The sequence below is a fragment of the Cornus florida genome, unplaced genomic scaffold (genome assembly GCF_030987335.1).
Source record: "Cornus florida cultivar Cherokee Brave unplaced genomic scaffold, ASM3098733v1 CherokeeBrave_3.0.0_Hap2_Chr02, whole genome shotgun sequence".
NCBI lineage: Eukaryota > Viridiplantae > Streptophyta > Magnoliopsida > Cornales > Cornaceae > Cornus > Cornus florida.
In genome coordinates this window covers 20,992,521-21,011,916 of record NW_026775572.1, presented here as the reverse complement: position 1 = coordinate 21,011,916, position 19,396 = coordinate 20,992,521, and the positions used below count along the sequence as shown (strand labels likewise).

The window sequence follows — 19,396 nt, the reverse complement described above, 5'->3', positions numbered from 1 at the left end:
ACTTTGTCACAATCAAAATGCTGAACTAAGGTAGAATTCCAGAACTAGTTACAAAAACACACTTTACCTGAGAGACAAGACGGTTCAAATTGGTATAGGTGGGCCACTCAATGTCGAGAGAACGCCGACAAATGTCATAAATGGCCTCATTCTCAAGAAGAATAGAAACATCAGTGCGTTCCAGGACGGAATGGGTTGAAAGGACACTGTTGTAGGGCTCAACAACAGATGTAGAAACCTGGGGAGAGGGATAGACAGTGAAACCAAGCTTTGATTTCTTTCCATAATCAACTGAGAGGCGCTCCAAAAGAAGGGAGCCAAGACCAGAGCCAGTGCAGTGCCCCCTCCAACAGCATTGAAAATAAGAAACCCTTGTAGGCCAGTGCAATTATCAGCAAGCTTTCGGATGCGATCCAAACATAGGTCAACAATCTCCTTCCCAACTGCAATAAAAGAAAAAAAATCAGTAACAAATTATTCTATAGAAATGGAAGAAGTAAAACAAGGACTCTTTGTTGCTTGTGTAGTGGCCACGGGCAAAGTTGTTGGGAGCATCTTCTTTCCGCTGATCAGTTGCTCTGGGTGAAAAAGCTGACTGTAAGTCCCTGTCGTCACTTCATCAATAACAGTAGGTTCGAGATTAATAAAGACTGCACGAGGTACGTGCTTTCCTGCACCAGTTTCACTGAAAAAAGTGTTGAAGGCATCACCACCTCCACCAACGATCTTGTCACTTGGTATCTGACCATCAGGCTGGAAAATAAGATGGCAAAAATCTTAATCAGACCACAAAAATATCAAGAAGTACAAAAGGACTAGTATAATGTTAAATCACAATCCAATATTACTAGGTACAAAGATACACACACTACAAGAATTGAGGGCAATAGGGACAAAAAAATCTGTCCCTATAGGTGCTCAAACCGTCCCTAATGTCTTTTTGGGACGGTTGATGCAAGCGTCCCTATATGTAGCGTCCTAAAAGGTCTATAGGGACGGACTAATTGAGACGGAATAAAACTCTATAAAATTCCGTCCCAAATACTCAATTGGGATGGAATAATTATCTTCCGTCCCAAATACTCAATTGAGACGGACTTTTATTCCGTCCCAATTGAGCATTTTGGACGGAATGAAACTCTGTCCCGAATACTCAATTGGGACGGATTTTTATTCTGTCCCAAATGAGTATTTGGAACTGAATGAAATTATGTCCCGAATACTCAATTGGGACGGAGTTTTATTCTATCCCAATTGAGTATTTGGGATAGAGATTTATTCTGTCCCAAATACTTATTAAGAACGGACAGGTTTTTTTTATTTTTATTTTTTTTATTAGTAATATTATTTGCATATGCGATTCATATATAGCCTGCTTCATATATCATTTATGGACATCCATTCATTATATATATCCATTCATAATCTACCTGTTATATATATCCATTCATAATCTACTTCTACGTAAACTAAATTTAATGTCAACACTAATAATAACCATTAATTAAAATAAATATAGGTAGTTCAAATCACACTTCTAGCATTTCTCAAAACAGTACCAAAAATTATCATATATAATCATCAAAAACTTAGTTTCTAATCAAAAACTTTCTTGGCCTTGAAAGTTTTTGTTTAGAAACATGGCAGAGAGGTGCAGCAGCTGCCACCTATTTGTGTGCCAAGCTATTAGGAAATGCTACCAAAAACTTTGTTTCTAAACATCAATGTCTGAAATCAGTAATCATTGATCATCAGGCTCGGATTGAAATGGTTGGTACGGATGACCAAATGCCCCAAACATAGGTGGCTGAGGACTATTTAATAGACAACCAAATGGTCCATAAGTTGACGATTGTTGCTGCTGTTGTAGGCTACCAAACGGAGGTCGATGCATGCCAAATTATGTGAACATAAGCTGAGAAGACATTCTGTTTTGATTCTCCGCAAGACTAGCCATAGTTGCCTTCAAATCATTTATGGACTCCATCATTCCACCACATTTTTCTTCAGCTCTATTAGCCCTCCTTCTCTCAGCTTCTAATTCTGCCACCAATTCTGCAATATTGGCATCCTTCTTGCGTCCTCATGGAGGAGCCTTCTTTCCATGACCAAACCCGTGAAAATAAGTGCCCTTTCCTTTTCCAAGACAATTCTCTAGTATCTGTTCATCCACTGAAATTGAACTACTAGGATCCACATTAATAGATTCCTTTGATTGGGCCACCATATTATCCTGCATTTTGAAATGTCAATGAAGTAATTTAATAGATTCCTTATTTTTTACATAGTATTCATTATTTCAAAAAATTGCATATACAACTTGAATGAGCATAATAGTAATCACAAGTACTCTACACAATATATAGCAAGAAGAATTCTATAAATTGCTCAAACAAAAGAAAGATGAAAAGATATATACTATTTTCATGGTTATGGTATGAACTCTATTCATAAAATTTGAAAACGAACATGAGATTCAAGAACAAACCATGACATTAACATAGGATCATAACTATAATTTACATTGCTCCACTTCACATCCACTCCATATTGTGTGCTAGTTCAAGAGTGTGATTGAAAACCAGTACTCCAAAAAAAAAAAAAAATTACAATTATAGAGATTGTCTAAAACAGAGAAACAAAGCAACAAAACAACTAAAAGAAGCAGCTAGGTAAGGCACCAAAATGCTGGCCAATTTTGGTGCAACTCCTAGAGGCCCAAAGCACAGAAGAATGTTTTAAAATTGACCAGGAAATGCCATAAATTGATATACATTTTCTAAAACAGAGAAACAATGTAGTTTGCCTTCATAGCTTCTACATTTGATATGTAGTTTTCTACATTAATGGACGCAGCCAAGACAGAGAGCCCTGTCATCAATTGGCATCAAAAGAGTTGCAAGAATAGCATAATTTGGTCCTAAACCAATTGGCATTTAAATGGCAAAATTGAATTGGATATTGGTGTTCGTAAATATATGAATGTGCCTAAAAATGTAACAACAATCTCACTACACATATGATCATGCCTAAATTGTTATATTTTGTATTTATGAATTCGAACTGCCTACATTGATGAGGATGCATGCTTGATTAATTAATAGGTTAATTATAGGTTATGATCATGATAATCCACCGACTATTGAACACTATAATATGATTGAGTAGGGCATAATATGAATTTTTTGTATTATGGGTATCTGGTACTAGAAATCTTATTCATTAATTGAAATTGTAGACCTTACACAATCAATCAGTATAATTTGTGAGTCCAAGTTCTGGCAATTGCACAAACCCATATTGATGTTTATTACTTTCCACAACATTTAACACTTTAATCCTAAATATGGCTAAGGAGTTGGAGGTTTGGCAGTCTGACTTTGACAGAAACCTTCTGCCCCTTAAAAACGATTACCAAAAAATATGGTGATAGTCTATTTTTGTATAATTGTGAATTTAAAGACAACATTGAAGACGTAAAGGAAACCCCATAATGTTGTTAAAAATGCATTTAGGGTAATAATTTCTTGAAAAAGGAAATTCATATTTTTTGAAATCATATACAACTAGAAGTCTAGAATTACATTAGCGTGGTTGTTTGTATAAGGTAAGACCTATAGCTACACTACCTATCTTCTATACAACATTAAAGATCTACATATCAGTAAACAATAGTAGTGCACATGTTATGCTCTATTAGGACTCAAGACGCCATAGAAATCAAGGTTCTCTGTTTTGACTAACACACCACTATTTTGTGTTCTTCGATTTCTCTCCCTTTCCTTTGTATGGAACCTAACCCCGTTTACAATGCAACTAGAATATCGATGTATCCAAGATTCAGGTCCACATGCTAATGAATAAAGGTCATCATTAATTGTTGACTTGTTATGATAACGTTCTTCCTTTATTTATGAAAAATTTGTAGAGTGTTAAACTAATGCACAAGGACACAACATCTAAAAGAAATGGTAGGTATGTCAAGTACATTATAGACTTACCAGTGTTTCCAACCATCTAGGAAATTCTTTTGCGTGTCTGCCCTTCTTTATGTCTTTTAGCCAACTTTATGAAGTTTCTCATGCCTTTGTTATACTCCTCACTACCCCTAGCATGACGATGAATCCAAAACTTATCCATGTAACTGGTATGGATACACTAGATTGATGCATGTTGAATATATATATATGTATGTATAACAATTTTAATTTCCTCATCCATGGTCCTATCCCATTAAGGTTCTTTTTTTGTTCCTTTTGTGTGTGTTATTTAAAAGTCGGCAACATGATATTTTTTAAGTTATGAACAAGTTAAAACAAAATTATTAAATGAAAACTACTCCATCAAGTAATAAAGAATGACACATTGGTGCACTCTTAACTAGAAATTAGGCATGGTTGCATTTTGTATTAAGGAGAAGAAATAAGGTGGCTAGCATTTTTATCACTTAAAAGATAAAAGACAAATAATCTTTTACTCATTTTCAAAACACCACTATCACTTGCAAATTTTAGAATTATTAATCATTTTTAAAAAGTAAACTTTTGTCATTACTTTTACATTTTCTTGTAGTGAATAACAAAATTATAGTAATAGATCAGCTAATTCTAACCCAACATAAAAAAAATAAAAATAAAAATAAATAAATAAAAAATAAAATCCCATCCCTGATCCCATAATCTTGTGTTCCAACACAAATAACTTCTAAGGGCACAATCAATCAATACATTTCAAACAATTAAGAATCCAGAATTAATAGTTAATATAGAATTACTTGGGAAGAAAAAAAAAAAAAATTAAACTTATAGAAGTACCATTATTACATATAGATTTTATGCAATCATGATTAACTAGAATGGATCTCAAACTAGAATGAACACGAGATCATTCACTCAATGAAAATAATCAAAATTCAGACCCATCCAACTCAGTATCAGAACACAAATTTTTTTTCTTGTGGTTATATATTTAATTCTTACACGCACAAAATAGAAGAAGAAAAAATCACAAACAGAGTCATACAAATATAAAACACACACAAATCCTTCAAAGGTTTTACACAAAAAATACAAGAAAAAAACACAGAGGCATACAAATAAAAATACATCCCACAAATCCTTCAATTGATTGGAAAAATTACCTTCAAAGAACAAGCGGATTACCTTCAATTTAAACGCTGGCGTTAAGGAAAGAAACTGAGGCGTTTTGCACTTTCTCTAAATGAAGCTTTTCTCTGTAATTTGAGTGTCGATCTATAGAATACAAAAAAATAAAAAATTAATTTAGTGAAAGAGCCTAGAGTCAAAAAAAAAAAAATTCAGCCTCAGTTCGCCCCCAAAAGTTCAGAAACATTACACTCACAGAGAGGTCGACGGCGGCGAGAAACGGCCGGATACTGCTATAGGAAGGAAGGATGGGATTAAACATAATTAAGGAAAAGATAGTAGGACACGAGTAGAGCCCACCTTCTGGTTCAGTTTACAACCAACACAGATTTGTGTGAATATGTTAAGTTAGAAAACAAATATAGTAAGGAACAAGTTATACAGAAATCTGAATCTCTTACCTGCCAAGACAAATCGAAATATGTTGTCAATATTCAGGAACGTGTGATAGATCGATAGGCTTTTGCTGCTCTTCACAAATTAGGGCACAAATTAATTGAGAGAGAAATTGGGAATAATCAAAGAAGAGATCGAAGAATAGAAGAAAATTGGTATGGTTACCGAGAGAAGGGTTGCTGAGAGAGTCGTGCCTATGGATTACAGAGGGAAAAAGGCGATCTGGCCATGGGGTTAGAGAGAGAGTTATTCGCGTTGAGGAGTTGAAGAGAGTACTGAAGAGTTGAAGAGGGTGGGTTTTGTAAAAAATCCAAACGACGTAGTTTTTTTTTTTTTAATTGTTATTTATTTATTTATTTTTTTTGGATAATTAGAAAGGAATAGAGACTTGTATCACTGACACGTGTAAATGATGATTAGGCACAAAAAAAACCCTCTGTCCCTAAACATATATTATCCGTCCCAAAATCTAATTCCGTCAAATTTATTTCCCTCCAATCTGTTTAGCGCCTTTTTTTTCGGTTTACTTAGAATAGCGCCATCTCTGTTTTTGGGTGATTTGGGACAGTAATTCTCTTTTGTCCCAAAAACCCTACCTTTTTGGAATGGAATTTAATCCGTCCCAAAAACCCTACCTTTTTGGGATGGAATATAATCCGTCCCAAATAATCCGTCCCAAGTATCAGGATTTCTTGTAGTGACACAAATCCCAACAGAGGTAGGAGATAATTGGTTGAGAAAAACTACTCTAAAAACGAATTCCTTAAATTTTGGGATTCTTATTTCTCAATTAATAATTAATCCACGTCATTGTCATGTAGATTGACAAGTCAATTAGTAACTAATCCACATCTGGATTCAAGAGGTTTATCTGGCAATAAATTCGTGTAGCAGTGCTCATAAATAGAGAAGCTAGTTTTTTTTTATATATATAAATACACCCAATTAAAAACAGTCACCGCCTCTCCCCTTCCCGTCTCATCTTCTACAGAACCTGCACAGTGACAACCCAAACAAACGCTCTCTCTTGTGCTTGTCTGTGTGTGTGTATATATATATATATATATATATATATGACTTAAGTTGGTATCTTATTGCATAGACGGTTGTGGGCTTTTTGGCCTTTCTTATCATCATATGTTACAAGAGCCAACCAGTTTCTGAAAGAAGTAGTCAGCCGCCGCAAGCACGAGTTCCGGAAGCTGCAGAAAGAAACAGAGATCCCACAGATGTAGTTGTGGAAATTGAAAGATTAACAAGAACTGCAACTGAAATTCAACTGCTGCAGTTTGATATGATTTACAAAAAAACTGATTCAACTGATCCCAACTTCAATACTTAATGTCCATGCAGAACTTTCCGTGCGCAGAACTTGCCTTCTTTGTTGATTCATTTGTCTAGTATGACTGGTCTACCTTTAATTAGGATTGGACTGAATGTGGGTTGATCCAGACGATTCGGCTAATGGGCTTCGAGTCCACCCTTAGTACCCCGGGCTGTTGACGTCTGGGCTTAGTAAGTGGGCCGGGTGGCCTGGGTCAGCGGTCTACATGGAAGCCAAGACTTTGGTCTAAGCTCATTCTGGACTGGGTTCTCCTAATTTGGGCATGACACCGATTGGAACCTTGTTGTACCTAAGATAATTTTGTAGTGTGATGACGTGGATGATTCTTACTGGAGAGGGGATTTTTTCCCTCCACACTTTGCCCCCAATTCCCTCTTTAATTGGATTACGACTCTTAATTAAAAGGGAATTGAAGTTACACGGTTGCCAACTCTTCAAAAGGCGGTTCAAGGTGTGTCTATTTCCATTCTGACCAAAAGGCCTCTTCATAGTTCGTTCCTGACTCTGTGACATTCACTGTGCTTTTTGCTTCAGTGCGATCTCAGGTTAGTTTCTCATTTATTGTCTAATTTTCTTTCATATCATGAACTCCTCACCCACTCACGACCGTATAGACCTTGTAGATTCAGATTCCACACCTTCTTCTTCTCCCAATCTCATTAAGATCCCTCCCCCTAGGGTTTCTAACCTCGTTAAACTCACAAACGATTCAGTTGTTCAAATGGATGCCTCTCTTTCTCAAGTTGAGGTATCCACTTCTGGGTCAGAATGCGTGTTTACTAAGGAGGAGAAAGAGTTGATTTTGTCTGTTCGGCGTATCAAGTTCCCTATCGAGTCTATAATAAAGGATTTTGAGATTCTTGATGGGGTTGACATTGTCAAGTACCCAGATGGGGCTAATTTCAGCTCCGGCGAAGGTGTAGGGGACAACGAATTGCTTCTATCAGTCGGGCATCGTAATGCTCTTCGGTTTCCTCTTCACCCTTTCTATCATCTAGTCTTCAATAAGTTAGGACTTGCCCCTCTCCAAGTAAATCCTAACTTTTTTTAAGTGATCTCGGCGCTTCTAATTCGCCGAAGGCTAGAGAGTCTTGACTTAACTCTTGCTGATTTACTCATTACTTACACCATCACCAGGCATGGGACTGAGCCTAGCCGTTTCTACTTCACTTTCCCTTTTCAGTAGAGGATATGTACAGACCTCCTTAACTCCGAGAAGAAGTGGAAAGAGAGGATGATAATTGTGAAGGAGAATTGGTCTGTGGATAAATCGAATACCCTCCCCATTCCTCGCAAATTTGGGAAGCTAAGTATTGCATATCTTCCCTCATTTCATGACAAATGTTTTGGTTGTTTCCCATGCCAAGTTTTATTATTTCGTCATATTTATGAATTTTTTGGTCTTCTTTTAGCAACATTCCCCTCTTTTGCAGCTAAGAAGAGACTTGTTTTTCTTAAAACACAAGTTTGGAGTGAGCCCCCTTCGTTTAAAGAGCTACTCACTTCATTCAACCTTCAAGAAATTGCTTCCAGTGCTGCAGCTGCAGACCTTATGGACTTGGCACTTCCATCCTTTGACAGCTTCCCCCTGACTAAGGAGGAAAAACAGAGAGCTGAAGCTTTAAAGAGGAAGGCTGCTGAGGAGCAACCCTTGTTGGTCATTAGATCGACTGAGTATGAGAAGGAGGTGGATAAACCTCCCCTTAAGAAGATAAAGTCAAACCCTCCCTCCAGCAGCAAGGGCAAGAACATCCCCAAAAGCAAAGGGAAGAAGGCTGGGGAGATTGACCCAGAGGAGGAAGTCCGGGCTTACGTTCAAGCTGAGTCTGGAGAACCTTGGAGACCCGTCTTCTCAAGGGCTGACAAGTCGATCCTTCATTCCGGGGATTCAATAGTCTCTGACCCCTCTGTTGCCTTGGCAGTTGCTCGAGGGATCTGGCTACCCAAGGATGAAGAGATCATTGGGAATCTGGGGTTGGACCAGCTGATACCATCTGCCCCAATTGATGCTGTGAAGGTTTACTCTTTTCCCTCCACTTACTGAATTCTTCAGATTTCTTTTCACCGTATATTTACTGATATTGTCATTGTTGATCATGTAGAGTCTGTACCAGGCTATGGCACTGTGTGCCACTGCTGAAGCTTAGTCTCTTTCCATTAAAAAACTGGAAAGGGACCTAGGCAGTGCTGAGAAGAAGGCTTCATACTGGGCTATGAGTGCGAAGATTACTTCTGATGTAAGGGATGTTTACAAAAATCGCCTGGCAGCTTTTGAGGCGAAGGTGGAAACTCTGGAAGCTGAAGTCCAGCGCTTGATAATGCCAGTGGTACCTGCATTACTGCTGGGAGGCAAATGCAAGGACACTACTCCACCATTGTATGTTTATCCAGTGTAAAGGCTTTCAAGTTCGGCTTTAGCCAGAGCTCTAGTAACAAAGCAAAGGTTCCAGACACTTTTGATGCTGACATGGAAGTGTCCTTCCCTTATGCTGAGGGTCCAAAGGCCCAAGAAGCTGAGGTGCTCTTTGCTGAGATGGTGAAAGCTCATCCAGAAGATCATCCAACTTCAAGCTTGCCAGCTCCTTCATCTTCTGAACTGCCAACTCCTCTATCCACCAGTCCGAATGTAGTGGATGTCTTTGACTCTACTCCCTTTGATCCAAAAAGGAAGTAGAGTTATGTAACTTTTTTTTTTTTTTTTTTTTTCTTGTTTTAAAAGAATGAATGTAGAAATTATATATTTTTGCTCTTGAAATGCAATGACTACATTTATTTTGAAGACTTTTCATGCTTGTGAATGCCTCTGGTTTTTACACGACTATATTGTAATAATGTGCTCCTATCCTCAAGGAGGAAGGCTTATTGCCTGAGAACTTTGGACCTTTTGTGGTCTAAAGCAAAAATAAGACAGATAGTAAGAAGGGAATCCCTTTGACCATTTAATTAATATTTGAGGATGGTTTCTTCGTCTAGTATTCTAACCGTCAAGGGAACCCTTCTTACTACTGATTTGTATGGCATAGATATATCAATACTTGTTTTCCTTATATTATTTCGATGTAGGACGAAACTTTCCACGAGTCATATACCATTAGCCCATTAAACAAGGATCTGTGGGCGTGTTACAATAGAAAACTTTTGCCCCCAGTTGGTTTTATACCTTACTGGCGCAACTTCGGACTTAAACCGTCCAAGGTGGTATACTCTTTGGCTCAGCCTCGAACTTGAATCGTCTGATGTGGTATACTCTTTGGCTATGAGCCTGAGAGGAATTGTATTGCACTGGATTCCTGTCGTCCGAAGTAATATGCTCCTCAGTCACGAGCTTGGGAGGAGCTGTGCTATGTCGGACTCTTGAGGTCCGAAGTGATGTATTCCTCGGTTGACCCTAGGAGGAACTGTCGTAGGTCAGACTCTTGAGGTCCGAGCGTTGTGTTCCTTGGTAATCAACCTGAGAAGAACTGTATTGTGTCGGACTCTTGAGGTCCGAGGTGTTGTGTTCCTCGGCTATAAGCCTGAGAGGAACTGTATTGAGCTGGACTCTTGGGGTTCGAAGCGAGGTGTTCCTCGGCTATGAGCCAGAGAGGAACTGTATTGAGCTGGACTCTTGGGGTCCGAAGCAATTTGTTCATCGGCTGTGAGCCCTAGAGGAACTATATTGAGCTGGACTCTTGGGGTCCGAAGCAAGGTGTTCCTCGACTATGAGCCGGAGATGAATTGTATTGAGCTGGACTCTTGGGGTCCGAAGCAATGTGTTCCTCGGTTGTGAGCCCGAGAGGAATTATATTAAGCTAGACTCATAGGGTCCGAAGCGATATGTTCCTCGACCGTGAGCCTGATCTGGAAAACTCACCAAGTATGCAAGCTGACCGAAGATTCAAAAATGACATGAGGCCAAGAAAAAGAGTAACTGTGACTGAGAAGTCCCCCATACATTTGTTTGGGAGACTTTCTTTCACAGATACTCTCTTCGTGGCAACCAAATATAGCGTGCTAACTCTATATTTACTATACACCTCTTGTACTCCTATTCGATGTGGGATAAGGGATATATGGGCCAAAAATCTGGTTTGTTTGGAAAGAACAAAAAATTATTGCAAAGAATGCCCGTTGGTACTAGGGCTTTGAACACAACTTGGGCTGGGCCGTTACTGTTACCAACGGGCCCTCTTTGTAATGCACCCAAATACTTCAATATTTTCCTATATAAAGGTACGTATAGAAATAGTTTTTTTCCCCGATGTGGGACCATAGTAGATAAGTGCTCTAAGCTACACATATTTATGGTTTGTGTCCAAAAACGAAAGAAAAACTGTAAAATGCCTTTGGGTTCATGATTTAAGTAGAGCCTGAATGTTCAATGGGCATTCGTTGTAATGCATATGCATTTTTAAGTACTTTTTTTATGAAAAAGGACTTGTAAGTACCACAAAAAAGCCAAAAAATTATATAGCTTTGTTTTGTTTGCTTTGTGGTAATATCTTTCTTTTGTCCTAATATCAATAGTAGGGTACATGCTTTTGTCGCAATATCAATAGTATGGTACATGTATTGCCCCTTATGACGACAAAAGAAAATAACAAGAAGTAATACCCCATATTACTAAAGGAGTAAAGATGTGTAGAGATGTGTATAACTCAAGAAACTTTTATTATATGGGCCTAGAAATAGCCATACTTGGATAGAAAACAGACACATGCTGTCTGTAAATGAAAAGTAAACAAATTATATCATCTAATGATAGTACATTTTCAAGTGTATTGCATTCCATGGACGTGCAATTGGACGCCCATCAGCTTTCGCCAATCGATAAGCTCCTTTCCCCACTACTTCTGTGACTCTGTAAGGTCCGATCCAATTGGGTTGCAACTTTTTTACATGGGTTGTTTCCTGCTTCAGCACCCAATCTCCTTCCACAAAATGTTTGAACCTGACTCGCTTGTTGTAACTGTTACGCAACTGTTGCTGGTACGAAGCGAGCCTAATTGTTGCGGCATCCCTTTTTTATTCCAAAAGATTAAGGCTGTGTTCGAGCTGTTGATCATTGTTACCTTCGAGCACCAAGTGGGTCCGAAGAGTCAGAACTACTGATTCCGTGGGGATGACAGCCTCTGACCCATAGGCCATGGCAAAAGGGCTTTCTCCCGTTGGCCTTCGTGGGGTGGTTTGATATGCCCAAAGCACCTGAGGTAGATTCTCGTACCATTTTGATTTAAGATTTTCTAACTTTTTCTTCAAGCAGCTGAAAATGGTCCGATTAGTTATTTCAGCCTACCCATTTCCCTGAGGATGGTTAATTGCGGCCAACTTCTGCCTAATCCAATGCTCAGCAAATAACTTTCTCGTGTTTCGTTTATCTAAATTCGGGCCATTGTCCATCATGATAACATTTGGCACCCCAAATCGGCAGATTATGTTATTCCATAGAAAATTCTTCACTTGTTCATGGGTCACGCTTGAGTAAGCTTCGGCTTCAACCCATTTAGTGAAGTAATCTGTGGCTAGCAACACGTATTCCTTTTTCTCCATAGTTTTGGGCAAAGGACCGACCATATCAATCCCCCATTGAGTGAATGGCCATGGATTCGCCATTGCGTGCAAATCTTCGGTGGGTTGATGTTTCATTAGACCATGTCACTGGCATTTATTACATCTTCTGGCATACTTTTCAGCATTTCAAGCCAAGTAAGGCCAGAAATAACCTTGAGTTAAGACCTTATGTGCCAAGGATCTACCTCCAGAGTGATTGCCACAATCCCCGTCATGAATTTTGTTTCAGAATCGTGAGGGCCTTAATGAGACTTAAACATTTCAGGTAAGGACCTAAGAATGACTTCCGATATAATTGATTATTGATGATAGCATATTTAGCTGCGGTGAGCCTGAGTTTCTGTGCCTCGGCCTTCTGGTTCGGAAGAGTCCCCTCCTTAAGGTAAGCTTCCAATGGATCCATCTAGCATGGTTCGCGTGGAACATCTGGGATCACCATTATCTCCTGCCGAGGGCTTATACTTGGTTCATCCAGGATGTCAATTAGTATGATCCGGACCAAATTTTCATCCAAAGATGATGTTGCTGCGGCCAACTGATCTGCTTTGGAATTCTCCTCGCGAGGTATCTGATGGAATTCGATCTGATCGAACCCTCGCGAGGCACTTTCCACAGCCTCCCTGTAAGCTTTCATTCTATCCTCCTTGGGCTGATACTGGCCTGTTACCTGATTCACAACAAGTTGAGAATCACTAAAAACTTTTAGACACCTTACCTGAAGCTGGCTTGCTAGCCGGAGTCCAACGAGCAAGGCCTCATATTCTGCCTCATTGTTAGTGGCAGGAAAAGTCAAATGGATTGATTGCTGCAGCTTGGTGCCTTCGGGGGTTATGATAACAACTCTGGCCCCGGCACTAATCAGGTTCGAGGAGCCATCCACCCGAAGCTTTTATTGTGGCTCGGAAGGGCCTGGCTCTTCGGGCTTATCCTCATACTCCAAGAGGAAATCAGCTAGTGTTTGTCCTTTGTGTAACACCTTCGGTTTATAGGATATATCAAAGGAACTAAGTTCGATTGCCCATTTAGTTATTCTTCTGGATAAATTTGGCTTGGAAAGAATGACTCGCATGGGGTAATTAGTAAGAACTTTGACACTACGCGACTCAAAGTAGTGTCAAAGTTTTTCTCTTTGCATACACCAATGCTAGTATGATCTTCTCTGCTTTGTTATATCGCATTTCTGCATCTGTCATTGTCTTGCTGGTTTAGAAGATTGGATACTGATTCTTACCGTCTTCTCTAATCAATACTGCACTCGTGGCTATGCTGGAGATGGCTAAGTACATGATAAGAGTTTCACCAGGCTTCGGAGCTTACAGAATCGGGGGTTCAGCCATGTAGCACTTCAGTTAATTGAGAGCAGCCAGTTGATGAGGTCCCCATATGTCTTTGTTTTTGGACCTTATAGCATCAAAGAATGGTTTGCACTTATCAGATAATCGAGAGATAAATCGACTGAGAACTGCGATTCGACCGGTCAAAACCTATACTTCCCTGCGGGTTTTTGGTTCTTGATTTTGTATAAGGGCTTGAGCCTGAGCCTGACTCACCTCAATTCCCCTTTTGTTTACAATATGGCCGAGGAATTGTCCCGAAGTAACCGCAAAGGAGCACTTCGAAGGATTTAGCTTCATGCCATCCTTTCTCAAAGTGTCAAAGACCTCTTGAAGGTGCTTAGGATGTTCTTCCTTCTTTATACTTTTGACCACCATATCATCGATATAGGCCTCGACCGTCTTTCCCAACATCTCGTCAAAGATCTTATTAATAAGGCGCTGGTAAGTTGCCCCAGCATTCTTGAGCCTGAGTGGCATGACTCTGTAACAGTAGGTGCCCTTCTCTGTTATGAAAGCAGTCTTCTCTTCATCCTTTGGATTCATAGGGATTTGGTTATAGCCGGAGTATGCATCAAGAAACGTAAACCTCTCAAAACCAGTAGTGGCATCAACCATCTGATCGATTTTGGGTAATGGAAAGCTGTTTTTAGGGTAGGCTTTGTTGAGATTGGAAAAATCTATGCACACCCTCCATTTTTCATTCTTCTTCTAAACTACCACCACGTTGGAGAGCCATTGTGGGTAGTGCACCTCTCGGATGAAGCCTGCCCGGAGCAATTTGCTTACCTCTTCAGCTATAATTCAGTTGCGCTCTGGAGCGAACCTTCTGTGCTTCTACTTAACTAGTTTGAACGCCGAATCCACCTTCAGGCTATGGCATGAGACCGAATGATTGATTCCCACCATGTCTGAATGCTCCCAAGTAAATGCATCTGCGTTCTGTCGAACGACATCAATTAATGCTTTCTTTTCTTCGGCTGTGGGGGAAGAACCTATGTAGGTGACTTTCTGAGGATCGCTGAGGATTACTTCGATAGCCTTCAAAGACTCCTTGGTAGGCTTTTCAGCTTCGGCCTCATCCTCTGCTTTCAAATACCTGGGCAGAGGGTTCTATAATTACTATTTGGACATGCTCCCAAGAGGTGTGATCGGTTGGGACTATTTTGTTACCTTCTTTGCCTCATTTTGTGTCAACATGTAGCATTTTTTGGCAGTAACTTGATCTCCCCTGAGGTCAATAACCTTTTTACCGTTCGGAGACCAGCATCGCATCACTTGATGAAGGGTAGATGGAACCCCGTTCATTCAATGGATCCAGCCTCTTCCCATAATGAGATTATAGGAAGGGTGGATCTCTATTAAAACAAAGTTCTCCTTCAGTGTCCTCTTTACCGTGGTTACGGATAGGTCAATTACCCCAAGGGAGTCCACCTTTGTGCCATCAAACCCCATCAAGGTGCTGGAGATGGGACGAATTGATGATGACAGAATCTCTAACTACTCACAGACCGCATTTGTGATGATGTTGACACAGCTACCCGGGTCTATTAAAACCTTCTTTATCATGTCCTTCGCCACCAAGAGACTGATGACGAACGGATCCTCGCAGGGGAGTTGAACTCTGGATAGATCTCTATTGCCGAACCCAATGTTGACGTTTCCAGAAGCAATAACGTTCACCGAGGATAACCTCCTTAGCTTATAGGTTGTTCTCAATCGGGACCTATATACTTCCTCTGACTCTTGATCATCCTCCGATCTTTCATGTATTGCATGGATGACCTTCACTTGATTACTTTCGACTTTCCGAGGATTGACCTCCCGAGGCTTCACGTACTCTTTTAGTGTGAGGTAGTCTTCCAATTCACTTCTCAATATTATGTTTTCCACATGCCGCCTAAGGGATCTGCAATCATTAGTTGTATGCCCGTAATCTCTATGGTAGGCGCAGTGTTTGGTCTTGTCTCTCTGTTCCAATGGTTACCTTATTGGTTGAGGAGCTACAAACTTCATTTTATTCTCCTAGAATAGTCCAGCCAAGGTTATGCAAAGAGGTGTGAACCTTTCCTCTGTCCTTTACCTTTTCTCGGGTATTTGAATGGCTGGTGCTGAAGTGTACTGGCTTTTTCAGCTTTTTGAGTTTGAAACCTTTTCCTGATGCTTGTTCTCCACTGTGACGAGGGTGGCATGTTGAGCTCGGTAGGCCACATTCTCCTCAAGCCGGATGCAGATCTGTGCTTTAGCATTGAAAGTCTACATATCTAGAGGGGAATACTTAACAAGGGATGTATAGAACTTGGTTCCCTGAATCATTGCAAGTTTGAACGTTTATATTGCGGTAGCAGGATGGCAATCTGCTATTTTCGAAGCCTCTATGTTAAATCTGGACAAGAAATCTTGTAATGTTTTGCCTTTCTTTTGCCTTATCGTGAAAAGGCTAGCAATACTCTTATTTTGCTTCTATTACCGCAATACTGTGTTAGGAACATAGTGCATAGAGTTTCGTAGTCTGGAATAGATTTGTGTGGCCTATTCCTGAACCACTCCAGCGTAGCCCCTGTTAGACTTCTAGGGAAAACTTTGCACATCCATGGGTCATTGTGATCGTCCAGAGCCATCTTTTGTGTGTAGTGATCTAGGTGCTGAGAAGGATCTCTCGTACCATCAAACTGGGTAAAAGAAGGCATAGTGAATTTCTTAGATCTGTCAATAAGGTACACATCGTCAGTGAATGGAGTCTTCACGTGAGAATTCTTATATTCCCTGGCCATCTCTGCAGGCGTTTGAACTTTCAGAAGTCTCTTCTCGTCAAAGGCCTCTTTTACTCCTGCGCCATCTGGAACACCATTAGACCATACCGTAAGCTTACGACTGGACTCAACCTATTCATTCTGTGTGCGACGAAAAAGTTTGTCCGAAGTTACCGCCTCGGACCTTGTCCTCTGCTCTTGCTGAACTTCGTTGGGCCAAACTTCATTAAGTCAAACCCCATTAACCTGAGGCTCGTTTTGGTTGGGAAGAGGCGCAGCCCCATCAACTGGTGGTGGCTGAGGTGTCAACTGAGCCATAGCCGTTTGAAGGGTGTCATTTTGCTGTTGAAGCAATGCAATCTGGGCTACGCTGGCTTCATTTGCCTAACGAAACGCTTCGAATTGGTGCAAGAACTATTCTCGTATCTTTCGCATCAACTCCATCTGTTGATCAGCCGCCTTTGATTCTTCGTTCGACATTCCAGATCGTAGAAACAAAAACAATTTAAAACAAAAGTGGGAGAATCTTTCTATACGTTTCCCACAGACGGCGCCAAAATGTAAGTGCAAAATTTTTCTCTATTAAAACAAATAAAAAGAAAAATACAACTCACTCAGAACAAGCAAATATAATACTCAGAATAAGTGTATAATGCTCAATGATTTTATTGGAGGTCTAGGCCTCTATTTATAAGAAACAAGGTGGTGGAATTATGGTAGGACTCGCATGGCTTGTCCTCCAATCCATTCCATATATGACATTCTTTACAATTATAATCCTTTCTTTTTTACAATTCTTTCCATACAGAACTTTCCTTGCACAGAACTTGCCTTCTTTGTTGATTCCTTTTGTCTAGCAGGACTGGTCTACCTTTAATTAGGATTGGACTGAATGTGGGCTGATCCAGACGATTCGGCTAATGGGCTTCGAGTCCACCCTTGGTGCCCCGGGTTGTTGACGTCTAGGCTTAGTAAGTGGGCCGGGTGGCTTGGGTCAGTGGTCTACATGGAAGCCAAGACTTTGGTCTGAGCTCATTCTGGACTGGGTTCTCCCAATTTGGGTTTGACACCGATTGGGCCCTTGCTATACCTAAGATAATTTTGTAGTGTGATGACGTGGATGATTCTTACTGGAGGAGGGATTTTTTCCCTCCACAACCTCTATGACTGGAACTGTCGAACATCTGAAAAATAATAGTGGGTCAGACCCACGAATAAGTTCTAATCTATTACATCCCAAACAGAGACCCGATACACATATACATCTCAGTCAATCCAACAATAACTATATAGTCCGTATAAATATATATACACTAAAGGAACCTTACTAGACTATAGGGTTGTCTCAATCTGAATAGAAGGCAACATGCAAAACGCATATATAGTGGGCATGAGTACCTAGACCCACCAGGGTACACAACTACACTATATCTAGCTACACATCCCTGGCAATATACGTGCCCTAACCACTAATTTTGAGACTCAAGCTCATATCATGACACATAATTATATATATATAATCCATCATATCCAACTATAATTAATCATCTATAAGTAATACTTTATAAGTCATTCAACTTGTTCAGTTAACCTGACTTGAATATAAGTAAGACTTAACATTTTAGTTAATCCATTCCCTTATACAAAATATGTAAGACTTAACTGATAAGTTAATCCATCCCTAAAATGCCACCATCTCATACTGGTGCATTTCATGATTAAATCCAGAGATGAGCATAATATAAATCAGTCATGTATATGATCATAATATGCTATAACTACATAATTAAATCATATATACACCACATTAAATTGCTAAATTAAATTTAAGCAATTATACTCTCCATTAACAACATGTAACACCATTTAAAATTTCTGATTGTTCAATACCTTAGCATATTAATTATAATCATGCATTCCATAACCTCCATGAATTTATTTTTCAATTTAAAATAATTAAAACAAATCTAAACAACTATTAACATGAACAGTAAGAATCCCCAAATCCTACGACATATTGGTCGACCGAATCCTTCCTTCGGTTGGTCGAAACGGCACTGCTTATCATCTTCTTCTGCAGGTTCTTCTTCAAACCTTCATTGTTGGAGATTCAAAGTTCTTATTCCTCTTCCCAGATTGTCCCAATACCTAATATTTATCATATGAACATATTTTAAACAATCCAAAACACAAATCATGCATGAATTTATCAAATCATAAATAAAAAAAATACAAACCCATTACATACATATTTACATCGTAACTTCAGACTTTTAACATGTAAAAAGTTTGTTTTAATCCAATTAATTCTCTTGAAATTAATCTAAGTCTGTATAGAACACAAGTCAAAGAGGAAGAGAAGAAATAGAACTTGCCTTTGGATTTTTAGATTTAAAATCCTAAATCTCCTCATTCCTTTCTTCTTTAAATCCGGCGACCCCTTTAGTTGCCTCGGCAACCTTCTGCTGCTTCTAGCATAGCCTAAGAATAGTACCTTAGATCCCTCTTTGGTTCAACCCTTCTTTCTTATCAAACCTTCTCTTTTTTCCCTCTCAAACCCTCTGTTTTCCTACCTCCCTTAGTGTCTGCGTGAATAGGATTTTCAACCCTTTAACAGACATACAAGTTATATATATATATACATACTAATATCTTATAATCCTTTTTTCCCTTCCTAATTCTAATTACTTTAAATTAATTAAATAAAAAAGGAAAATAAATATACTATATATACATATATACCTAAATCTAATAATACGTAATTTAGTTTAAACAATATTATATATATATATACATATATATATATATATATATATACATATATGAATCCACCGACTAATAGTATTTAATTAA

The 19,396-nt window shown here is 39.3% G+C and overlaps 1 pseudogene; it reads right to left on the bottom strand.

Annotated features, from left to right (window-relative positions):
• The window catches only part of LOC132295795 (tubulin alpha chain-like), a 28,144-nt pseudogene that overhangs the window by 1,226 nt on the left and 7,522 nt on the right, over positions 1 to 19,396 (bottom strand).